Source organism: Adiantum capillus-veneris, chromosome 29 (genome assembly GCF_014529385.1).
Source record: "Adiantum capillus-veneris isolate H3 chromosome 29, ASM1452938v2, whole genome shotgun sequence".
Classification (NCBI taxonomy): domain Eukaryota; kingdom Viridiplantae; phylum Streptophyta; class Polypodiopsida; order Polypodiales; family Pteridaceae; genus Adiantum; species Adiantum capillus-veneris.
The window spans coordinates 37,066,461-37,091,082 of record NC_140959.1 but is presented as its reverse complement, the minus strand read 5'-3'; positions in this window follow the sequence as shown (position 1 = coordinate 37,091,082).

Genomic DNA, 24,622 nt, shown 5'->3' with positions numbered 1-24,622 from the left:
CTCAATTCAAGAAGTTTTATGAAATATATCATACACTAAAGGGCTGAAGTTACCAGAATCAAAGGTTTTATTTTTGCAAGGTTTTTTAACTGTAGTAATTTTAGAGTCCTCAACCTCCTTGGTCCTTTTTCTTTTCTTATTTTTGTCACTAGCATTCACAAGATATTTTCTTGAAGGATCGAGGCCCATATCTAGGAAGAACACCACTTGGATGACTTAAAGAGCCCAAACTTGTCTTCCAAAACAATTGTCCATAAGTTTTGGAGCATAAGCCATCTAAAGGAGAAGCACAAGTGGCTTAATACCGTTGACGGTAGGGAACCATTATGTTATATCCACAAAAGACAAGACTAAGAGTAGAATCTCAAGCAATTAGGGATGGTTAGGCTTTCAAAAGGCCCTCAATGACCACAACCACACTAGGACCCAACCCAATTTCCCAGCTTGAGATATGTTAACCCTTGTGGCTCACGGACACCCTATCGCCTACGACGGACACTGTAACCGTAATATTTATTTAAGTAGAGTCAGGCACCGGGCTTGTCGGTCCAATAGGGAAAGGTAGAGTGATCGCCGATGAGAGGCGCACTCTAACACGAACATGCTAGGGTTAGTTGGCTAAGCATGGGCGCCCAAGTGTGAATGGGGTGAGCTCACATAAAAGCCAATTAAACCTAAAATTGAGTCATTCTCTCATTGTGCAATAGAAGCTGCTCTTGCTCCATCTCCACCTTCTCCTTCACCATCTCCTTGTGTGTGTGCGTGTGTGTGAGAGAGAGAGAGTGTGAGAGTGTGTGTGTGCGATCGAGCGTTGCGGCGGCGAGGCGGTTGAGCGCGGCGTAGCGGTGTCTCCCTCTTCTTCGCGGCGAGGAATCCTCTACGGCAGGAGCATAAGGCGGTGAGTGACATACCATTGCCCTCTTTGAGCTCACTAGTTAAACTAGTTGTGTGCTTGGAGCCGTCTGCGGCTCGTACACGGTGTATCGGCAAGTCGCTTGCTTCGACAGTGCGGCAAGGAGCGCACATTTTTGGCGCTGCTGCCAGGGAATAGCCCTGCACTAAGCCCAAGAGGCACTTTGTGCTTCTTGTATGAGTGGTTTGCAGTAGGAAAGAAGAGGGAGAGGAAGGCGTATTTTTTCTGCAAGTTGTTAATTCTGTTTTTCTGTTGCGCACAGCTTGCATTTTCTGTTTTTCTGCTGCGTACATTTAGTATTAGTTAGACAGTTAGCAAAATTCTATTTTTCTGTTTGCACACAGTTAGCATTAGTCACACAGTTAGCATTTCTTGCGTTTTTTGCATTTTCTGTGTTTTCACGGCACAGTTCTGTCCAGTTTCAATTTCTGCATTTTCTGTGTTTTCTGTGTTTTCTGGTTTGTGCACAGTTAGGCACACAGTTAGTTAATTACGTAGGTTAGTAATTAGGTGAACCATTGATTAGCAGGTCAGTAGGTAGGTGGGATAGTGTTGAGAGAGAAGGAGAGAGCACAGAAGTAGAACCCCAAAGTGTGTAGAATACACACATGAGATGATGTATATATAGAGGGGACCTGGGTGCCATATATAGAGAAGCCATATATTGAGTAGCTTCACATATAAGCTCAACAGATAGTAAATAGTTAGGTGAGGTCAACGCGCACCAAAACGCGTACCAAATAATATCTTACAAAAAAAAAAAAAATGTTTTCAAAAAAAAAAAAAAAACGAAAAATAAAAACGTGAGCGAGAGGGAGGTTAGATTTTTGAAAAAAAAAACGTGAGTTATAGAAACGGATGGGTTGGTTTGTATAAAAGTTAGATCGGGATCGTTTGCCCAAGCCCAAGCCCAAGCCCAGGCCCAGGCCCAGGCCTCAGTCCTAAGTTTTATGATATATACTAGACTCACTCTTATATATATACCCTACCTCCTCAAGAGGGAATGAGAGCATGTGGGACAAGTCCTCCACTCTCCTCCCTTCTCTTCCCACTTGCACCTTTAGACTTGCTATTTGGAGCCTAGTTTCCCAGCTAGGAAAAGACTCTTTCGGGCTTTTCTAGGGCAAAATAGAACCAAACGGTGGGCTGTAAAGCACAGCGCGTCCCTCCTAGCGATACGCTCGTTTTGAGCTATCACACGGCCCATTCCACGACACGCTCTAAAAATTCTAGCAAAAAAACAAACAAAAAACACGCTAAAAACTAGTCACAAGGCCTCCTAGAGCAGCTTTTTGACACCTTAGGGTATCAAAAGCACATGCACTTAAGCTCTGGGCGGGTGCTAGAACACGAGCATATTGAGGGTGCCTCTGTTCATACAGATACCCATTACCCATCCACGATAGGCTCTAGACCCTCAGCGGGGACACAAGGTAGCACCACCCAAGACCCTAAAATAGCCGCTAGTGATTCCTCCTCCGACTCAGAAATCATGGAAGCATACCCTACCCAAAACACTGAGAGAGAAGGCCATGCACCTCCTGAAGCTCCACAGCCTAGTACTAGTATGTTTAGCCGTTTCATGGAAACATTAGGTAGAGCTACTTGCTCGGAACCTGATGCAAATGAAGCACACGAAGGGGGTGGGGAAGTGGACTCTCCTTTCACATCGCACGTGGACCCCACACCCCCAAAGAGTGTCCATGTGGATATCCTGCCAACTTCTTACCAAGAAGGCCCTGTTGAGCTGCCTCCTTCAGAAGTTCCCTCTAGAGTACCGTTGGTGACAAGTAAAACCACGGGGAGCAACATTGCTTCTACCTCACAAGAAACCGTTAACACGTCGACTCTAGAAGGATTGCTCATTAATGATCATTGGACATACGACCTCCACACTGAGGTGTTGAAGGATCTACACTCTGGCCACGCCTACCATGTAGGATGGATAGAGATTGTACAATCCACCTCTAGTGCCACGAGCATCGAAGATCAACAGAAAATGATCTGTAATGTTATCCATGGCATTATTCAATCAGAAAGGCAAAACCGAGGGGTAAATATACTCTCAACTGGCCCCATGATATTTCTGGATACGAGCAAGGCTCAACAGCCTACTCTATCAAAAATGGAGACTCCTCTAATGAGCCCCATGGACCCATCTTACGTCATTTCACCTGGGTCTCTATGCAATCTGAGCCTCCGAGCGACAACTTTAGCTTCCCTAACTTGGCTCAACCCTCTATTAAGGAAAACACAGTGCTCACTCCAGGGATAAGCCTGACAGAGAATGTACCGATGACATCTACGATTAGCGCAGTGCCACTACCTAGTGTCGTAGTACCTAATATGGGGCCTCGACCGTATGTGCCTCTAGCCCCTTATGCACACATGGCCCCCACACCTCCAATTGTACCACTTGTTTATGCTCCTCGAGTGCCGCTCCCTAGCTCTTATCCGAGTGGAACTATGCCCGGTTATGTTCCATATCCTGCATCATCCACACATATGCCAAGACCGGTACCCGTCCCTCTCCCACATATGATTCCAAGAGTACCTCCACCGGCCCTGCCTCCTCACATAGGTAACTTGGCAGCGTTTGCTCAAACCATAGGTCGATCTATCGCGGAAAATATGCGTCATGCATCTGATAGAGAGCCTAGAAGTAAGGCAGTACAAATTGCCAAACTCACGCAAAAATTCAATGGGGACGAAGATGCTAGAAAACACATTGAAGTGTTTGAACAAGTATGTGATTCCTTAGGGGAACGCAACGAACTACATAAGTGCAATTCCTTAATCTTGACATTAAGTGGGAAGGCTGGAGATTGGTATAGAACCCTAAGGGTGGACGAGAAAACAATCTACCCTACCCTTCGAAGGTTGTTTCTAAAGGAGTACATACGAGAAGGTGTGCTTTGGGGTGTAGCATCTCAGCTATAGAAGGCCGAACGTAAGGAAGGAGAGTCAGTAAGGGACTTCATTAGTCGTCTAAAGCACTTAAACTCTCGCTGCCCTGTAAATGAGCGCTTCAACAATAACCAATTGCTTGGTCAATTCATTCGAGGGTTGAGGAATGAAGGAATCTATAATGGACTAGTGATTAGAGGTATCACAACCTGGGAAGATGTCACTGCCAATGCAATCCAATTAGAGGACAACTTGATGATAGCAGGCATGAGGGTGTCTACTGACACGAGATCCACTAGCTCACAAGCCATTGAGTATGAACCTATGACTACAAAGCCCATTGCCAATGAGCCAAAGGTATTTGAGACATTCTTGACAGACCTCACCAAGGCAATCCAAGAGTCTCTTAAGGATAATCGACCCCCCTCAAAATAGTCACATGTATCCAAGAAGGGAGCAACAATGGTGTTCCATTTGCTTAGGTCCACATAGCACTAGTGAGTGCCCTACGTTTAGAGTAAAATTTAATGGAACTTGCAACGCATGTGGTAGGTATGGTCACCAAGCTAAGGATTGTTTAATGATCAAACGTATGATGGCAAATAGACCACCTGTAGCCTGGACGGATGCACCTCGAGCTCCTGTATTGATGCCTGCTCCACCTGTTGAGCAACTACCGCAACACATGGTCCCTAGATGTCAAAATGTTGTACAAGCTACACCGCTACCACCTCCTGTGCTAGGACCGCAGCCCCCGCATCCAAGAGTCGTCCCTATGAACCAAGTGGGTTGCGAGCCATCAAATGCTTATGCAGATGGCTTTGAGGAGGAAATAGACACTAGTATTGCCTACGAACTTGATACATTGGAAGAGTGTCCTATATACTACATGGAAGATTGTTGGGGGCAAGTCAAGTGGGTTTATCAAGCTGCTGCTCTCGCATCCAGAGGTCAAAATATCAACACCCAGGCTAGGAGGCCACCTCTTCAATGCTACGAGTGTGGTGGACCACATCGGGCAGCGGAGTGCCCTATTAGGCTGCAAAAGAATGCTGCACAGATGCAAATGAATCAAGGGAGCACGTCTGCAATGCCAATACTCACATGTAATCGTTGTGTCATAGATCACTTGATTGCCCAATGCCCCTATAACCCAAATGCGCCTAAAATCACACCCCTAAATTTGGTCGAAATTGCTAGTGTGACATCGCCAATACCACCCGTCGCACCCGCTTATGCGATTACACGGTCCATGCTTCAAGGGCCAGGCCATATCCTCGAAGAGAGAGATACCGCGTCAGTTATCCAAGCAAAGAAAAAGAAGACACGAAGGAAGAGGTCGCAGAATACGGGAAATTCAAAGCCAAGTTCCAAAACAAACATAGGAACAGGAGATGACCCCGTGTATATGAATGACCTCGAGGATGATTCAGATTCAATCGAGACAATGGAGACTAGAACCAATACCACAAAGGGAAAGACCGACAAAGAAAACCGTAACATGGAACCAAATGAAAACCGAATAAGAGAAAACCATAAAGAGCCTCTGAAAACACCACAAGTGTTTCCAAATCCAATCCAAGACCCCCAAGATAAACCGCAGGGGCAAAAAGGGAAGAATCGTAAAAAGAAGATTGGGACGTACCCAAACCCAGTAGACGAGATTGAGCAGGTGAAACATCTAAGAGGTTTAGTGGAGGAGACTCAAAGGAAACTAGAACCAGAACCCATGCATGTCAAAATTCATGACACAGTGTTTCCCACGCTGTTTTCATCCACCCCACATGAACCATAGACCATTAGCCATATCTAGTATCATCCAAGAAGGGAGTGAGGACGGGATGTCAGAAAGTGATCATACACCTTTCTTGTTGGAAAGGATGTTTAACGAAGGAATACCTGATCCCATTGAGGAATATGAGATTCCATCCTCACCAGTTCCTAGTCAAGGACCTACACCCTGCAAAATGCCAATGAATGTTGCCAAACTAGTGGACTTCATGTCTTCTGAGGTCCGAACCACGATCATAGCAAAGCTGTATGGAGATCCTGAGTTATTCTTTGCACTTCGAGCATTCCTTAACGGAGAGCTACGAACGGGATTATCGCAGTTTGCGCAACCAAATAGGCCTGACTCGATTATGATTGATGAGGAAAATCATGTGCAATCACTTGACTTAGATGGACACGAGTCTGTGATCGAGGTACCCATTAACGAATTAGGGCAGTATTTTGAAGGCGACGAGTCTAATGCGACCCTACCCATCACTACCAAGGGATTAACTATAAAGGGAATTCTTGATGGTGGTGCGGGAGTTAGCATCGTTACAAAAGATTGTTGGGAATCCATGGGAAAACCCCTCCTCAGTGTTACTAACATTGTGGTAAAGATGGAAAATGGTACCATAGCCAAACCTATGGGGATGCTCAAGGATCTTAAGATCAAAGTTCTAGGACACAAGGTACGACATACGTTCATTGTAATGGATTTCTCTAAACACCTTATGTCATATGAAATGATTTTAGGACGACCATTCATGAGGGAAGCACAAATGGTTCATGATTGGTCTAAAAATCATGTCTATTTGCAATTCCAAGACTCTGTCCTTAGAGTGGATTTGGTGACTGGTAAGGTACACCCCTTAGGGAGTAAAACCATTATTGATCATCGCTCTGACACCACATTTCACTCGGCCCCACTACAATATTGTTACACTTGTAAGAAGGATACAGACATTGGCCAAGATTCTCCTTACATGGATGTGTTACCGGGTATGACGGAATCAGACAACGTAGACTGGGTACACCTAGCTGCAACCATAGATACCTGGGGAAATAGAGGAACCACTTGGGTCACACCAGAGGGGGAAGAGGTACCACAAATTGCACCTCTGAACATGATAAGTGCCATACATGCATCTTCTAAGGGCAAGGCAATTGTGGACCAATCTGACAGTGACACCGATAGCTCAATAGAAGACTTTGACCAACACGACTTGGACACTGACTCCCAGAGTGAAACGGATTCTGAATCTCATGAATTAGAGAGTGGAGCAAGTTCAGAGTCAAAACATTCGGAAGGACCGAGCACATCAACCGATGATAGCTCCCCCGAGAGTGAAGAGGACACCAACGAGGACTCCTTTAGTGAGCCAGATCTAAATGCAAATCAAAAGCAGGTCTCAAATAAGGAAAATAAAAACCTTAAGAGGCGTCGATATCGAGCCAATGTACGTGCTAGGATAAAAAAGAAGAGATCCTCAGCAGAATGGCTCAGTTATATAGGAGCATGTGATGCTCATCGGAAATTGGTAGACAATTGGGGTGAATATCTCCAAAATGTTATGTGGTGTAGACCACAACCCCATGACATAGCCCAATTAGAGATCATAGACAAGCCAAAGTTGAGCCGCACTGCAAGGAGGCGTCAAAACCAAGAGTTAGCTCGACAACACAAGAAAGCAGAAATGGAAGCACAAACCAAAGCACAACCAGAATCCACAGACTTGCATCCTGCACCAGAACATTTCAAATCTTACACCACAGGGGAAGCAAAGGTTTTGTACACAAAAGCCCAAAGAATACCTATCGATGGGAATAATGGAATCTATGATGGTCCGGCAATAGTTAAAGAAATAGAATTAGCTGACCCCGGTGAAGAATCAAAACCTGTTTTTATTGCCCAAGACCTCACAGAAGTTGAAGAGGCGGTCCTCAAAGAGCTTCTCAAGGAATTCAAGGACGTATTCGCTTGGACATACCATGATATGAAAGGTGTTCCACCTTCTGTGGTCCAACATACAATCCCTATGATTAGCACTGCGAAGCCCGTACAACAAAGACCCTACCCGATGAATCCTAAGTACGCAAAGATCATTCAAGAAGAACTAGAAAAGCTTATCAAATGTGGGTTCATATATCCTATTGAACACTCTGAATGGGTGTCTCCAATAGTTATCGTGCCAAAAAAGAATTGGAAACTCAGGGTGTGCGTGGACCTCAAAAAAGTTAATGCAGCTACTACAAGAGACCATTGCCCCATACCATATTCCGAACATGTACTCGAAAGAGTTGCAGGCAAGGAAGCTTATAGCTTTCTAGATGGGTACTCAGGCTACAACCAAATCACGATAGCGCTAGAGGACCAAGCTAAAACTGCCTTCATCACAGAATTTGGCGTGTTTGCATTTCGTGTGATGGCTTTTGGCTTAACAAATGCCCCTGCTACATTCCAACGATTAATAAACACTGCTTTCAAAGAATATTTGAGAGAGTTTTGTGAAGCTTTCTTAGACGACCTTTGTGTTTAATCTTCTTGGAAAGAACATCTATCATGTTTGCGGAAGGTGTTTGAAAAGTGTAGGTTATATCGTATCTCATTGAACCCGTTCAAATGCCAATTTTGGGTCAAGCATGGAGTTATTTTAGGGCATATAGTATCCAAGAATGGTATCTCAACCGATGAGAGAAAAATTAAAGTGATTCTAGAGTTACCACCACCAACCAATTACAAGGGAGTTCAAAGGTTCATGGGACACGTGGGTTATTATCGACGGTTTATTTTATTTTTCGCTGAGATAGCACGTCCTTTGTACAAGCTTCTCGTTGAATTTAAATGGACTGAAGAGTGTGACCAGGCCTATGAACAATTGAAGAAAACACTAGCAAGTGCTCCGATTTTAAGGACACCTAACTGGGATGTCATTTTCCATGTGCATATTGATGCATCAAACTTTGCTATTGGGTGTGTTCTCACTCAACCAGGAGAACATAAATTGGACTATCCCATTAGCTTTGCAAGCCGTCAATTGAACGATGCTGAAAGGAACTACACCACTACAGAGTGAGAAGGTTTGGCAATGGTTTATGCAGTAAAGAAATTTTGCTACTACCTTCTGGCAAACAAGTTTGTATTTTATGTGGACCATCAAGCGTTGCTCTATCTGGTAAACAAGCCATGCTCCACAAGAAGAATCACACGATGGTTGTTAATTCTTCTGGAGTTTGATTTCACGATTGTAGTGAGACCCGGTAAAAGGCACGTCATGGCTGATCATTTGTCTCGCATACCCAATGGTGAAGCCCCTACAGGAGTTGATGATGAATTACCCGATACTTCCCTATTCATAGTTGAGACTATGCCTGAATGGAGTGAGAACATTGTTAACTTTTTAGTTAATGGTTTTCCACCCAAGGAACTTCGTAAGGATATCGCTCGAAGGCTAGTAAAAGAATGTGAACCCTATTGTTTGATTGCCGGAACTCTGTATAGATTAGGCAAGGATGATATTCTTAGGCGTTGTGCCCGCGAGGATGAATATTTGTATATCTTGCAAGAAGCACATATGGGCATAGCAGGAGGACATTTTTCAGAAGACCTGACTGCTAGAAAGGTGCTGCAATCAGGCTATTGGTGGCCAACTTTATTTAAGGATGCATCACTTTTTACAAAAGGGTGTGATGAGTGCCAACGTTACAAGACCACACAGCGCAAAGACAGAATGCCCTTACATCCTATTAAAGTAACCCAACCATTTGAAAAATGGGGCTTAGACTTTGTAGGTCCAATTAGTCCCGTAGCTCGCAACACTCAATCTCGATATATTCTAGCTAGTTGCTACGGACTATGTAACAAAGTGGGCTGAAGCTAAGGCTTCACAAAAAGCTGACGCGAGGACAACAGCTAAGTTTCTTTTTGAGAACATTATCACAAGATTTGGTTGCCCTTTTGAAATTGTTAGTGATAATGGTACCCATTTTATAAATGAGGTAATAAGAGAGCTTACCACGACCTTTATGATATCCCACCATAAGTCTACACCTTATTACCCGCAAGCTAATGGAAAAGCCGAGAGCACCAACAAGACTCTAATCTCTATTTTAACCAAGACGGTAGAAGCTCATCGCACTGATTGGGATTTGAAGTTGACATCCGCTCTATGGGCTTATCGTACTGCTTATAAAGTGGCTATTAATTGTACGCCATTCAAAATGGTATATGGCCAAGAAGCGGTTATGCCTTGGGAGTTTGTCATTCCTAGTCTTAGGGTAGCTTCGCAAGAAGGATGGAATGGTAACCCCTTAACCGAGCGTTTGTAATATCTTAGAAAAACTAGACGAAGAGAGACAGTTGGCTGTGCAAAATGCTCTGGTGGAAAAGGATAGGAGAAAGAAGTGGTTTGATCGCCATGTGAAGGACAAGGACATCAAAGTTGGTGATAAAGTCCTTATGTATGGAGTACGTAAAGAGAATAAAAAGTTGAAATATGATGGTAAAGGACCATATAGAGTATGTGAAATTACCCCACAAGGTACCCTTCGTGTGGAAACTCTTGATGGAGTTGAAACCATTGGATTCCTCAATGGGAGTAAATTCAAAAGATATTATGATCCTTTAAGCCAAGAAGAACTACGGGCCATTCATCAAAAGAAGGCCGCCAAAGCACAAACCGAGTTAAACAAGATACAAGCTCAAGCTGAGGCTAAGGAGCGACAACAACGTATAAGACAAAAACGAGAGGCTAACCTTGGAGTCACAAATGCATTCCACGTGGAAATCGAAGAGGATGGGTTGGACTCTGACACACCTCTACGATACCCTATTGAGTTAAATAGTGCCTATGGAAAAGTGCTATATAACGCCTTATTGGACACGGGTGCTAAATATAATCTGCTATCCTATGGGGTGTGGTGTCAGTTAGGGAAGCCACCTCTATCTGAGAGTATTATCCAAGTCAAGGGTGTCAACAAGAAAAAAACTACGGTTTTTGGAATCTGGCACACTTCTGTCAATTATGACAATGGAATTGTAGCTCAAAACTTTTTGGTCATGCCTACTGGAACTATGGAGGGTAATATAAACCTAGGCCGCACGTGGATGATATCCACCAAATGCACTATTGATTGGGGGACTGGGGGTGTTACAACGCAAAAACCAACTCTTAGCCCTACCACTCAAGCCATAGTCCCTGAGATATTGCCTAAGGAAATAAAACCCAAGACATTGCATGTCCAGGAGGTTGAACCATACGTCCCCATAGCCCAACTCTCTAGAGCTTCAACTGATGTAGTTGAAAGAAAGCTTGAGACACACAAGAAACATCCTAATATAACAAAGAAACCATACAAGTGGGTCCCTAAAGCCTATGTAGTGAGCATGGTTGATGCAAAAAAACGGAAACCTAGTAAGAACTGTCCCACTCACTCCAAGAAATGTAAAGAAACGTTGCGTTGGATTCCCAAACGACTATTGGAAGCCCAAGGATACTATGAAGGAAATGATCAGATCTGGGCGTCCAAACGTAAAGTGTACTCTTACCTGTCACCTGGCCCATGTAAACCCAATCCTGTGGCTCCAAAACAAATTGAAAATAGCGGAAAGGAAAAAATCATGGAATGTTACACACCCGATCTAGAGCTAGTTTGGGTACCAAAGAAAGAACGATTTGTTCCACCTAGCTCAGGAACAGGGAAATCAAATGAAGCTTCTTGCTCTTCATGTAGTTCCTGTACGCAAATAGAAGCTTCGACACAACCTCCACCTACCACTGTACATATCCATACAAGCATGAAAGAGTTTGCACCTCCCAGGGTAAGTTCACCACCTACAACAACGTTGCAAATAAAATCATGGGAGAGTACCTTACCACCCTTGCAACTAGATGAAACGCATAGGGCGGTCGAAAACTATTGGTTAAAACCTTCACCCATAACAACTTGGAACAATTGATTTCAAAAGGTGACGACCTCATTCCAAAAGGTATGATCTACCCAAGGAAGGGGGGAGTGTTTGCTAACATCAATCATTCACTCGCTCCCCTCTCAACCTTCCTCCCTGACCTCTCAATTCCAATCTTAGGGAATGTATATATATAGCCTTATATACTCACAAAAAACAAAAATAGTAAAGAGCAAGAGCGACTAGCAACGAGAGAGCACCCTATCAGATCTTACATATAAGTCCAAATTCACCGTGTCAATTCAAGCAACACACAAAAACAACTCTTATGTTTTAAAGGCCTAACCAAATCTATCTGTCTTGTCAGAAATGGCTACTTCACCAGAGGCATGCACTTCTATTTTTGATGAAAGGCTAGGTACCCTTTGTCTTTTCCTCAAGTGTTCTACGTATGCTACCCTATAATTTCTTGCGAATGGGATTTGATAGAGAGCCTTGCATGTGAGAGAAATTTTGAGGAGTTAGAATGGCTGATACGTCTATGGCTAACTAGTGATCCCTACCCAGTAGCGAATGTGTCTTCAATGGCACATGCTTATTCTTTTGCACAAAATGAGTATCCACGCATCGCGAGGTTCTTGATTAGCATGCTTGCACAAGAGGATGATGAAGAGGAACTAATAGAGACCGAGGAAGACTATGGCCTCACGGACAACCATTTTATTTATCTAGATGATGAGGATAGAGGCCTAGCCTTAGGGTGGCCACCCGGTTTATATAATATCCTCTTTCCTTGATTCTAAAAGGGGTGACAGATAGGTAGGTTAGGGGTCTAGATTGTGTTTTGAGTTTTTTTTTTAGGAGTTTTAATTTTTCACACTGACATGCCTCCTAGAGGTATAGTGCCTGTTTTTGGATGTGTTAGGTAGGACTTATATGGATCTCCATTCACATGGCTGAGGACATCTGCTTCAACGAAATGAGCCACTCCATACCTCCAGGTGTACTACTTTCCATGATTCATGTTGGTGGATATGTGTAATTGCTAATAATGATTTTTCATTCTTTGTTTGAGTGCAATAGTTATGATTGTTATCTGCCATTATAGATGTATAAATTTGTCTTTGCTTAAGTTGATTGAACTCCAGTTTAATCTTATGGATGAGCCTAGAGATTAGGAGACCGTGACTTTAGGTTAACTCATTTACTTGACCACTAGGCCTAGCTAATAAAATTATCTGAGTATTTGAGACCTTAGGAATGTTTTAGGCAGAGAAAGGCTTGCTCACTCAAACAACAAAAAACACTAGTGCGAATACTAAGGAAATGGAAGGAAAAAAAAAAACATAAGTGCCACAAATGAAAAATCTTACGCTGGAAGAGAAATCCTTGCTTGAATTGGTACTTCACTCACATGTATTGTCTATGGTACTAGAGCCCTAGAGGTTCCCAGTGTGGGCGCTTTTCCTTAAAAACCCCGGACATACAAAATAAGCACACACGTCACATGATTGTGACCCAAAGTAAAAAAGTATTAAAAAAAAATAATAAAAATTAAAAGACTTCCATTGAGCTTACAGTTAACATTTAAAGCTTTTGTTTGCAGTTGTGAGAGCGAGTTGGCTAATCAAAGCTGAAAGGCATAATTAGGGAATCTTGCATTTAGATAATCTTCTTAGCTTAGCTCGTACTAGAGTAGTTGTTTTAGCCTTAGTCATAGCTAACTAATTGATAGACTCACCCATAAGCACAAAACTCTTGATTAATTAATTTACTTAAAGTGCAATTTATTTGTCCTTAATGGCAGTCTAACATTTCATAAATCTTGCATTTACTCATTTCTACATGTACTTTACATTCCCCTCATGATTTATGGCAATATAATCCCGCTTGCTAAAACAGTGACCTTGCCTTGCAGATTCAAATCTAGATGCTCTACAACATGGACATACCAAGCTTCAACTCAATAGCTTCCGAGGACGGAATCTACATCAGGAAGGGGGGCAATGTTAACCCTCATGGCTCACGGGCACCCTATCGCCTACGACGGACACTGTAACCGTATTATTTATTTAAGTAGAGTGAGGCACCGGGCTTGTCAGTCCAATAGAGAAAGGTAGAGTGATCGCCGATGAGAGGCGCACTCTAACACGAACATGCTAGGGTTAGTTGGCTAAGCATGGGCGCCCAAGTGTGAATGGGGTGAGTTCACATAAAAGACAATTAAACCTAAAATTGAGTCATTCTCTCATTGTGCAATAGAAGCTGCTCTTGCTCCATCTCCACCTTCTCTTTCACCATCTCCTTGTGTGTGTGCGTGAGAGAGAGAGAGAGAGAGAGTGTGTGAGAGTGTGTGTGCGATCGAGCGTTGCGGTGGCGAGGCGGTTGAGCGTGGCGTAGCGGCGTCTCCCTCTTCTTCGCGGCGAGGAATCCTCTACGGCAGGAGCATAAGGCGGTGAGTGACACACCATTGCCCTCTTTGAGCTTACTAGTTAAACTAGTTGTGTGCTTGGAGCCGTCTGCGGCTCGTACACGGTGTATCGGCAAGTCCCTTGCTTCGACAGTGCAGCAAGGAGCGCACAAGATATGCGACCAATGTTCAAGCATCATGTCTCTTGATCCATTACGAGATTTCGAAGGTCTTTTGGAGGGCCTTTTAGAAGAGAGAGGAAAAAGCACTCCTCCAATGAAAGAAGAGCTTACGTTATGTAGAAAAATATATTGATATTACGAGAAATATAAAAAAGGTGTCAGTGGTCCTTGAAAACAGACATCTTTTTATTCAATGCGAATGTTATTTTCATGACGTAGGTGACGCTCATTTAATATGGCTTTTGTCATCCTTGAAATTTAGAAAAATCACAAAATTATCAATTGATGTTGAAATTTGAAGCTTTTGACACCGTCAATGCATCCAAAACGTCCAAAAACCTTAAAAACGCCTATCTACTTGCCTCAATCTGACACCGGAGAGGGAGAAATCGCCAAAAAATCCCTAAAAAGGGGATTTTGGATCATGGCGTGCGAGGGACCGTATGGAGAATTCTAGATGACCCTCTGCGCTCCGTGATCCAAAATCTCCGGCCCCCCACATGTCGTGAGGCAAAATCTCCTTTTTAGGAGTATTTTGACAATTTCTCCCTCTCTGGCTGTCAGATTGAGGCAAGTAGGTAGACGTCCTTAAAGTTTTTGGTCATTTGGATGCATTGGCAGTATCAAAAACTTTAAATTCTAACACCAACTGATAATTTTGTGTATTTTTTAATTTCAATGATGATGAAAGCTATATTGAATGAGCATCGTGTACTTCATGAAAACGACACACTCATTGAATGAAAAAGTGACCGTTTTCAAGGATTTTTAAAAAGTTAGGCTCACTTTTCAGAGTATTCAGTTGTCCTTTTGAACGTACGCAACAAGTGCAAGTATATTTTAAGAACATTTTCTAGAGAGAGAAATAGAATTTCTTAGAAGGCCCTTCAAATGACCTCCGAAATCTCTTAATGGCTAATGTCCCGAGAGACTTTAGGTCTATTTTCTAAAGCACACAAGATTTGTGTCTATTGGGTGTCAAAATTGAGGTAGCATACATGGGTTTTCCTAGGGTGACTATCAACTATTTTATAAATGGACACATGAAGGATGGGCCATTTATGAGTTCTACCCAAAGTGAACTTCTTATCATATGCTCTTCTTTGATACATTTGGCACATTTATAGCTATTGTTCTAGTCTAGGCAGAAGAACTTCCAACACTCTATGTCCACCATAGAAGAATATCTTTTTTCACAAATGCATTATGAAACTGAGTGCCTGTAGCCATACTAGCCAAGTCTTGAATAGTAGGAAGATTTCTAGTAAAATACGACATCCTTGTACTATTTTTGAGAATATTCATTTTCATCTATGCATCTTTTTCTATTTCTCTCTTTGTCCACTTAATAAGTGGGGGTCCACTTAATAAGTATGTGACTATCACATGAGTTTAACAGAAGGGGTTATTAAATTTTTATTTTTCTCACATTTCACTAACCATAAAATGGTATTGGAAAAAAAAATTATAGGAAAAGATTGTTTATTACTTGTCAAAAATTTACAAATAAACAATTTTAGAAATAGTCGTTAAATGCATGTGATATACGCATTATAAACATAGTGACCAATGAGGACATGGCTAGGGGTTTGTAGTAAATCATTCTCTCAATGGACATTTTCTATCCAAAGAGTTACTACCAAGATACTTTGTCCATAGAGAAGCTTTATGAGACATTTTGGCATCACTACAAGCATTTCTATGGTCATGTTGCATACACAACACCTTTAGCGATGCCAAAATGTGTTGATTCAACAATGTATGGGCATCACTAGTGACCTTAGGGTAAAACACTCATTAAAAAGTGAGGGACCCATCTATCCCCAATACTAACTTATTATGGGTGTGGAAGTCGTGATACACAAACAAGTTATTGGTAGGGTGCATAAGGTCGATGAAACAAAATCATAGAAGTATGATCCAGAGTTCAAGCCTTGCTGATGCATTATACTTTCATTCACCAGATCCCAGCTTTTCATTCACCCCTCATTTTGTTACATAGGAAAAATGTAGTTTCCACATTGGTCGTGTGCGTATTATCGTGTAGGCTATGGATTTTATTGCTAGTACTTTTGGCATGTCACCACACGGTCCTTGATCCGACCTCCTAGCTTAAATGGCAGCCCTGACTTAATGGATTGCTAGAGAGGGTCTCACAAACTTTTCCTAATTTGGTGGCCTAATAGTTCACCTCACCTTTTATTTGGTATTATCCATGGGGCGAGACTTGTACTTAGGGCCCTATGGAACCAAGCGTCAAGGGTCTTCCTTTTAGGTTGTTGATAGTCAATCTACAATCAGAGGTATTTTTATCGTTGTAAGTTGCAGAGCTCAAGTTTTATGTTTAACACATGGATGCATATGCTCGTGGTGCTCAATTACCATAGACCTAACATCCATCACCAGGTTGGTTAAAGGTTTTCCATTACTTTTCAATTTGAGTCTCCTTAAGATGGTTTTAAAGGAATCTTGAACATCACCTAAATCCCTGTTTGTACTTACGACCCTATGGAACTAAATGTCAAGGGTCTTATAGCCAACCCACACTTATAAGTGAAGTGCATGAGCGGGAGCGTGTGTGTGTGTGTGTGTGTGTGTGTGTGTGTGTGTGTATGTGTGCAGCAATGGAGAAGAGAGAAGAAGAGGAGACCTTGTGTTTGCAGGGACAGTGCGCGAGCGGTAGCGTGTGTGTGTGTGTGCAGCAATGGAGAAGATAGAAGAAGAGGAGACCTTGTGTTTGCAAGGGCTGAAACTCACTCTCTACATGTGAGCCCCCTTATTCTATTATGTACATAATGAATAAGTATAGTGGGTGGGCACCTGGCCTAACCGGCCACATGGGTCTTTACCCCAACAATCTCCCACATAAAGGCCAATGTGGCCGTGAGGGAGAAAAGAAAACCGTAGAAAACATGTACAAGGCCATCACAAGTATGACCTCAGCCAACGCCCACTCGTGCACTGAATCTGTGTGCATCCAGATCTAGTTGTAGAGGAAGTATAGAGCGATCGACACCATACTCCTCACCAAAGCGCACACATCTTGCAGGTATATCACCATACGCTGCAAAGTACCCCTATGCTCAAGGCCAACGTTCACTGCACGACTAACTGCTCCCACTGCAAATTCACCTACTGCAAATGAAATCTCGGGTCTCGAGATGAGTATCTCGTACATGAGACTCCCGAATGCTGATGCAATCCTAGCAGTATCTGCCAATCTGACCATCTCAATCAAATCTGGCTCAGAACTCCACTCATGGAAATCACCCTGACACCCAAACTCCGATCCTTGGAATCCATCCTCGTGTCCATCGCATATCACATGCGTACTAAGAGCATCTATCTGTCCTGAACCCTGTGTGGTAAGAGCAATGCCTAGCTCTAACTCACATACATCAGCCTCTGGCCTAAGCATATCCATGAATGACTGAATCACGGCTGAATTCTCAGCACTCAAGCCATCCATATCCATCATCGTATCCACGAATGACATGCCTTGCTGCACAACTGTCTGCACAACTGGCTCAACATGCTCACAAACTGGAGCATCATGCAACCTATCTGCAAAGGAGACATGCCTCGTCTCTCTGCATGGTTGCGTACTCACAAAAATTGTGCCGTCTCGCACATAACGTACTCGCATCACATGAATCGTGCCAACACTAGCACCTCTAGCTATCCACGATGCAATCTAAAACTGTGCTCATCCAACACTACCTGGCATCCATTGTCTCGTAAGTGACTCACAGAGATCAAGCTCTGCGTCAACCTGGCACATGGCGTACATCTCGCAACACGTATGATGCACCACTCGGCAACGATAGTCTGACATCTCCTACACCAACTAGGTCATGCACTGAACCATCAGCTAGCCACACATGTCCAAGCATACCACTAGCATATGTGCTAACCACTCACGACTCAGCGTGACATGAAACCTAGCACTCACATCTAGTATCCAATGTGAAGGTAATGTGTCGTCAAAAACTGACATGAGAAAGTCAAGAGTAAACATGGAAGCAAAGTCGACATCTCCGTCATGCGTAGCCACATACGCTACATCTACTCCCACATCATCCAAAGTGATAGCATCCCTCTTGTGTTGTCTCCTACCCTGTCTCATCCGTCGAAAACAACGCCTATGTACATGCCCTGTATGACCACAATGCCAACATACAACATCTCTATGTCTGCAAGATCGTCCTTTGACCATAGAAATCTCTCTAGACTCATTTGTGCCAAAAGCATTGCACAATCTTTGCCATAACTCTCTAGTTGTACATGCATCCAAACCAATGCGATAGACACTCACCAAGGTGTAGCATGATCGTCAAACGTGCAAGCTCATCCAAGTCATCCCACTCATCGTCATTCATTGACTGTGGCCAAACATCCATGCCCTGTAGTGGCAACACTCGGCGCAATTGAGTCAATGCATCATGCATGCTTGCTTTCCAATGCTCAAAGTTTGAACCATCAAACTTTGTATGGTAAAGCACAGACCTTGAAAATGATGTACATGCCAAATCCATGGCAATAACCTGTGACAAGACCAAGCACAAATCGATCAACTGACAATAGACAAAGCCTGGCTAACTCATACACCAAGTACTGTCAAAATACAACATAAGCTGGCATAAGCTATCTAAGAGAAGTATCATCAAATATGGCAATCAATGTAATGAAACAAAGTGAGCAAAACCGCTCAAATGATGCCAGAACACCCGGTCTAATCCAAGAGCACTATGTGGTAAACGATGAAACTATCATCAACAATCTCCCTCCTGAAGAGATTACCACATATATGTCAAATGACATAATCCGATGAGCAAACACTCTCACAATGTGATGCCAAAACACTATGGCAAAGCAACCACTGAGTGCCAAATGCAATCAAAACACGATTGCAAACCATGTGCATAAACAAATAAACTAGCAAGAAAAATCCGGCAGAGTTTCGACAGTATTTGGCTATCTAAACATAATAACCATATATGCCATAAACTAGCTCAAAACCATGATCAAATTATGCGCAAAATCTACACTCCAGTATACATGAGCTACCCCAAAGTCTCAACTCCGTAAACTTGGAAAACAATCCTGTAGTCCGAAACACAAAGTGCATCAACCACACTCTATAAGCGAAGCATATACTAGCATAAACCTGGATGCAAACCAACCAAAATATGACACAAATTGATGCTCAAAACAGCTGAAAATCAGCCCACATATGCCATTGCAAGGCAAAGAATACCATCCTTTAAAAAGTGCACATCATGTGTATCCACATGGCAATATAAACGAGCATCAAGCATGTATCAATTGTGTAGCAAATGAGCATCCAAATCAGCTGAAAATTCAGCTCTCAATCATGCTAAAAATGCTTGCAAAACTCTTTGCAAATCTATCACCACACTTTCCAAAATCTGCTCAATCGCATAAGTCAATGCATATAACCTGTGATGAAACCACTCTCGAACATGAGAGTTCACAAGAATGCATACATCCACGAACTGTTCTCAATATGTGCTCATAAATGTGTTGAAAATATCAACCCACACTTTCTTCACTGAGAGAAAAACATCAATGCGCAAAACAAGAGAATGACAAAGCTCAATCAGAGCTCTCCAAATGTAGCAAATCACCACAATATGCATACATAATCTTCAACTTTTCGAATACCCTGCAGCCTGTCATCTCATATCTTCCAAACCGCTCAGAATTTGCAGAAACTTTCTTCTACAAAGTTGTAGACTACGCGAAAACGGTCGGGCTGGCTAGAATGGACCTGAAATGTGATGTTTATATAGGTCAAAACAGATCTGTAAAAATCTGCACCTGTGTACCCTAGACGTGTAGGCAGTCTGAGTGACGTATCTCAAAATTAATAAAGATTTTGAGAAAACTTTCTTCTGCAAAGTTGAAGAAGACGAAATTCCGGTTAGAATGAAAACGTTTTGGTAGACCAAAACAGATCTGCAAAAACGTGCTGCAATTATTGCTACTTCTCTACATGCTTCCCCGCTGAGCTCTAATGGTGCTCCCAATCCCTGAGCTTTGATACTAGTTGAAGTGCGCGAGCAGGAGCGTGTGTGTGTGTGTGCAGCAATGGAGAAGAGAGAAGAAGAGGAGACCTTGTGTTTGCAGGAGCTGAAACTCACTCTCTACATGTGAACCCCCTTATTCTATTATGTACATAATGAATAAGTAAAATGGGCGGGCACCTGGCCTAACCAGACACATGGGTCTTTACCCCAACAATAAGTATTTTACAACCGTAATCTACCCTTCTCCTAATCTCAAGTTCTATCTTTAACACATAGATGCATACACTCCTGGCATTGAATCACCATAGACCTAACTTCTATCACCAGCTCGGTTTAAAGGTTTTCTAGTACTTTTGTATTTTAGTCTCCTTAAGAAGGTTTCAAAGGAATTGCATGTGAACATCAATTGACTTCTTGATTTGTACTTAGGGCCCTATCGAACTAAGCATCAAGGGTCATCCTTTTAAGGTGTTTACAGTCAACCATAATCAATGGTATTTTATCACCGTGACCTAACCTTGTCCTAAGCTCAAGTTCTATGTTTAACACATGGATCCGTACGCTCTTGGTGTTCAATTACCATATACCTACCTTTTGTCACCAGCTTGGCTAAAGGTTTCCTATTAGTTTTGGATTTTAGTATCCTTAAGATTCAGGTTTTAAAGAAATTATGAACATTCAGCATACTGTACACTAATCCACTCTTGCTTTCTAGTCACCTTCTGTGAGATCCCCAACCCACCAATACCAAGATCGGGATGGGATCCTTGACAGGTCTCTAGGTCTGATGAAAATCAGAGTCTCTAAACAAGAAAAATCCAAAGAATAGACCTTTACAATTGACAATGGCTTGGGTTTATAGCCTTAGAAGAAGACCTAGTCCTGTCTCGCTGTGGAAATGGGACAACGAGGGGACAACGTATTAAAAGTCCAAAAACTATTTCGACCCTATAACTGCCACAATTGGGCTAAGGTATCCTCAACTAACGCTTTTTTCCCCCTAAGATGTGAGGGCACAGCCGCTGGTGGACTCCTCTTCCAAGTGAAGAAGTTTTCTAAACGTTTTAGTGCACAGGTATGGATAGTTATTTGACTAATCAGGTCCACCCATCCATGATTAACAACCTTAGTCAATCCCCACTTACCACCCCGCACTCACACATGATTCTTTTGTTATTTAATTACTACCACGTTCTTATCACAATTAAAATAATGATTCCTTTTATACTTCATAACAGGATTTAATTAAAACAATCCTTGAAAACAATATTGAAAACATTCTTTTAGCAAACAGACATCTTTTAACTTAAGACAGGGTACTGTCAATCAAAACATTGTTCATAACAACCATGACCAGTACTATTCTTGTCTCAAGACCACATAAGGGTGAAAAAAAACGGCACCATTCCTTATTCACACTCCGGAGTGGATAAACCCCCACTCAAGGTTCTGGGTGCCCATACAACCGGGCGGCTCCTCTAGGATAAAAAACGGTATCCTAACTTATGTAGAAACATCAAGACATAACACGGAGTAGAAACTCAACGTTCATGGGGGTAACCGACTTATCCGTGGCTAGAAAGCTAATCCTTATCATCAATTTATACCAAGGAGTCGGAGGTGTCTTGAGACAAGCTGTCTTAAGGATGATCAATCATATCTTTCCTATTTCAACCAGTTTTAACCTAAACAATTCTTTCCTACATTATAAACAAATGCACGTTGGAAGTTACCTTCTGTTTTTAGCCAGTTTATCCTTCCTAACCTTACATATGCAATGCTAACTTAAAAATGAACTTTAAAAGATTTTAAATGAACAAATAGAAATCCACCTAGGACTGCTCGTCCATGTGTTGTGGGACGGGTGCCCGTAGACTTTCCTATGTTGGCCTATGGCTAGGCCCAGCTTCATGGTCATTAGTGGCTTTGTTTCGCTTGTTGCTAATATCCTCTTCCTCAGTAAGAGGATTTTCCTTGGTTCTCTTGGGAGCCATGTCGGCAGCCTTATAAAAAGACTTAATCCATTAGAAGTTAAATTGAATAATCTTCTTTTTTCTTTTTTTTAACCCAAAAATAAGGATTTTTGGAGTAGGTATCTTTAATAGTCAATTTGATGAGATATTCCTCCTGTGACTTAATTATGCTATAAGTAATATCTCATAATTACTATTTAATTTGGGAAGCCCTTTTACTAGATTTCTCCTTAGTCTATATTCCATTTTAACCTTAGTAAATTATAAATTTCTATCGGCTAATGGATTACTCACCCTAAATTGTAATTAAATATGTTCTATCTTTAGGAATTTTCATAAATTTGATTTATAACCTTTTCCTCCTATACTTATGGTCTAAATCAAGTAGAATTTTACTGATAGTAATTTGTTATACCAACCATTTATGCTGAGGTAATTTTCCCACCCTTCAATGGTGATTTTGGACCTCAGGTATTTATTTGGTAATTAGATAAATTCATTTACTAATTTCCCTTCTCTATTTTATACGCAAAATTGGCTACTTTTATTGAAGATAAATACCTAAACTATTTATCTAAGGTTGGGGTATTTATCACGGATTTCTCAAGGTGTGTTCCACCTCTGATATTTATATCAAAGGTTTTTGGATTAATGTATCATATTTTCCCTTTTATTTTCTCCTAAAAATAATGTACTTTTACTGGGATAATTAGGTAAACTAAATATCTGAGGGTAACATAATTATAATAGGATTTCCCATGTATAATTAACCTCTAATAAATACCTTAAATCATTTTGAATCAATTTGATAATTTCCCCTATTTAATTTGTCCTAAAAATAGAGTATTTCTGTTAACGTAATTAGATAAATTAATTATCTGAGCTTGAAATAATTATCACAAGTTTCCTAACATGTAATTAATCTTTGATAAACATCTCAAACCAATTTGAGTCCATTTGCTAATTTTTCCTATTTAATTTGTCCTAAAAACAGAGTAATTCTGATAAAGTAATTAGATAAATTTATTTTCTGAGCTTGACATACTTATCATGAGTTTTCTAACATATCATAACCTCTACTAAGTAGCTCAAATCATTTTGAATCTATTTGCTAATTTTTTCTATTTAATTTATCCTAAAACGAGAGTATTTCTGCTAAAGTAATTAGATAAATTCCTTATATGAGCTTGAACTAATTATCAAGGGTTTTCTAGCATGTAATTAACCACTAATAAATAGCTCAAAGAATTTTGAATCAATTAATTAATTTCTCCTATTTAATTAGTTTTTAAAATAAAATATTTTTGCTAAAGTAATTAGATAAACTAAATATCTAAGCTTGACATAATTATCATGGGTTATCTAACATATAATTAACCACTGATACATAACTCAAAGTATTTTGAATCAATTTACTAGTTTCTCCTATTTAATTAATCCTAAAAATAGAGTATTTCTGTTAAAGTAATTAGATAAACTAATTATCTGAGCTTGACCTAATTATCATAGGTTTCCCAAAATGTAATTAACCAGTGATAAATATCTCAAAGTATTTTGAATCAATTTATTAATTTTTCCTATTTAATTAATCTTAAAAACAGAGTGTTTCTGCTAAAGTAATTAGATAAACTAATTATCTAAGCTTGACATAATTATCATGGGTTCCCTAACATGTAATGGAAGTTACCCTTCATTTTTAGCCAGTTTATCCTTCCTAACCTTACGACGTATGCAATGCTAACTTAAAAATGAACTTTAAAAGATTTTAAATGAACAAAATAGAAATCCACCCGGGACTGCTCGTCCATGTGCTGTGGGGCGGGTACCCGTAGACTTTCCTGTGTTGGCCTATGGCTAGGCCCAGCCTCATGATCATTAGTGGCTTTGTTTCGCTTGTTGCTAATATCCTCTTCCTCAGTAAGAGGATTTCCCCTAGTTCTCTTGGGAGCCATGTCGGCAGCCTTATAAAAAGACTTAATCCATTAGAAGTTTAATTGAATAATCTTCTTTTTTCTTTTTTTTAACCCAAAAATAAGGATTTTTGGAGTAGGTATCAGTAGGTATATTTAATTGTCAATTTGATGAGATATTCCTCCTGTGACTTAATTATGCTATAAGTAATATCCCATAATTACTATTTAATTTGGGAAGCCCTTTTACTAGATTTCTTCTTAGTCTATATTCGATTTTAGCCTTAGTAAATTATAAATTTCTATTGGCTAATGGATTACTCACCCTAAATCGTAATTAAATATGTTCTATCTTTAGGAATTTTCATAAATTTGATTTATAACTTTTCCTCCTATACTTATGGTCTAAATTAGGTAGAATTTTACTGATAGTAATTTGTTATACCAACCATTTATGCGGAGGTAATTTTCTCACTCTTCAATGGTGATTTTGAACTTCAGATATTTATTTCGTAATTAGATAAATTCATTTACTAATTTCCCTTCTCAACATCGACTACTTTTATTGAAGATAAATATCTAAACTATCTATCTAAGGT